Consider the following 2684-nt stretch of genomic DNA (forward strand, 5'->3'; position numbering starts at 1 on the left):
CTCATGACTATAGTTTATTTTGTCACCAGTGCTCTCTGACCAAAAAGGCTGAATGTCTCACAAAATTGCAATTCCCAGAATGCCATAGCATTGAACTATGGCAGTTAAAGTGGTGTCAAACTGCATTAATTCTGCAGTGGAGATGCAGACAGAGAAAGAAAGAACAGCAAATAGGGTTCCCTACTTCCTCTGCTACATAGCTAAGCATGTGTAAGATTATGGGACGAAGACTGCGACTGAGAATTGCAGCCATCCACACTCAGCTAATGTGAGATGAACCCAGACTTGTCTCTCCATCTGACGGCTCAGGTGGATGCGATGGCCAGGAGCACTTGCTATCAGCTTTGACTGATATGCCAGCTGGCCCCTTCCTGGAGCCGGAAGACCTTGAAACATTTTGCGCTGTAACCTCTTGGCTCGACTTTTGTAATGCGCTCTACATGGGGCTATCTTTGTGTCAAGTTCGGAAACTTCAATTGGTACAGAATATGGCAGCCCGGATGGTTACTGGCACATCTAGATTCGCCCACATTACACCAGTTTTAAAATCCCTTCACTGGCTGCCTGTTAGTTTCCGTGCAAGATACAAAGCGTTGGTTTTAACTTTTAAAGCCCTACATGGCTTGGGTCCTGACTTCTTGCAGGAACGCCTTCTCCCATATCATCCTCCCCGCACTCTCCGCTCTGCAGGGAGGAATCTGCTTCAACCAGAGGACTAGACTTTCGGCAGTGACCCTGTGATCTTTTTAAGCAACCGCTCCTAGACTCTGGAACGACGTGCCGGACGAGATCCGTCAGATTACCACCTTGGAAACCTTTAAGAAGGCTATTAAGACAGATCTCTTCCGGCAGGCCTTTCCAGACTAGGTCCACCTCGATTTACCTGCCTCTCCCCACAGATACTTTTTCTCCTCTTTTCTCCAACCTCATTTCTATCCTATCTGGATCCTGCTATACACTTCCTACCAATCTTCTACTTATTTTAACTGTTATTTTATACTATTGTTTTTAATGTCCTTCTGGTTTAATCTCCTTTTAGTATTACTTAAACCGGATTATTTTTGCAATGTGTTTTGGATGAAGATCTTCAAATGTAAGTTGGTTTGTTTTGGAGAATCCATGGATAAGCGGAATACTGTAACTGGACTTGAGCATCGCCGTGAATTGAATTTTGGAACCAGACCCCATCGGATACCAAGGGCCCACTGTGCCATGCTGAAACCGATTTTATCAATACACAATAAATGGCGTTAGGTCTTATGATTCAGACCAGTATCACCATGTGTGCCTAGTGGCCTTATGCATCTGAGGAATTAGCTTTACGAAAGCTGATGCTGCCATCTCTTCTTTCAGTTAGTCTCAAAGGTGCTGCAAGACACTGATTTTACAGACTAATGGGGCTCTATATATATGGATATGGTCATGATGATCTGGGGGCTCCTGAGCATGTCCAGGTGCTCTCTGCATTCCTTTTTAAAATCAGAACCAAGAAACCTTGCAGCCCAGGAGAAAAGCCTGGGCATAAATGGAAGAAATAACCATAGGCTTCTTCTTTGGAGGTCTTTAAGCAGAGGCTGGATGGCTCCTTGTTGGGGGCTTTGACTGAGAGTTCCGCATGGCAGAACGGGGGTGGACTGGATCAGGGCCCTGTGACCTCTTCCAACTCTACGAATCTATGATTGTGATCCTTGGAGCCATGGGGCTGGGAGGACCATGGGCTCAGCCAACAATGGCTGATTAGCATAGCCCTGAGGTCATTTGAAGTCAAAAATGGCTTAGCTGGCTGCCTGAGCATAAGCCTCCAGAAGGCCTAGGCATTTGGCCTTTGGCAGCCCTACGATTGAGACATGGATATCTTTTCCATTGTGTCTTCGATCCTGGTTTTATCTGGGGGATGTTCAGGAGTGAAGATCGTTTTGTTGAACAAACATTCCTTCAGACTCGTCCTTGACAATTCGGTCCAGGAGGTTGTGATACAGGTGCAGGAGGGTGGGCTGCATGGTTCTGCTCGCCATAGCTGTCCTGGCATTCTTCCTTGCACTTTCCGAGTCCGAACAGAGAGACCTCTACTGCCCCCACGTAGGTGAGGGATGGCGCCCAGCGAGGCAGGTGAGTAGTGGCTGGTCTCCATCTCCTATTGGGGAAGGTGCACCTTGAATATAGCTCTCTCCTAGTAGGGGAATGTGCACTTAAAGTTGTTGCACAGAAAGACCTAGAGATTCCTAGAGAGATGCTCTACTAGGCCTTGTATCTCCAGGGCAGTTCTATGGTCAGTGTCTGTAGGACGTTGCCAGAATTGCACTGGAGGAGGACCTAGATTTCTAGAGAGGTGTCTCTCAGGTAAAAACCTGGTGGTTTTGTATTTGCGTTTTCATATATGGGGGTCTTCTGCCCCTAACCTAGCGAATATGGAGGAGCACAAGTGTTTTAAATTATGCAGTTTGTGATCAAGGGCATCACAGCTTCAGTTCTGCTTATGGAGGTCCAAAACACTCTGCAGAAACAACCCATTTGAGACCTCTTTGAGCCCTGGCTTGGTGCTAGGGGAATTTTTATTATTATTATATATTATTTATTCTGCTTACTTCACTCGGAATCCAAGTGGATTACAACACTTAATACAAGATACAGTTAAAAAGTCTAAAACCCTTTCCCTCTCCCCCCCCCCCCGTTATAAAAACATC

This window comes from Sceloporus undulatus, chromosome 2 (genome assembly GCF_019175285.1).
Source record: "Sceloporus undulatus isolate JIND9_A2432 ecotype Alabama chromosome 2, SceUnd_v1.1, whole genome shotgun sequence".
Lineage (NCBI taxonomy): Eukaryota > Metazoa > Chordata > Lepidosauria > Squamata > Phrynosomatidae > Sceloporus > Sceloporus undulatus.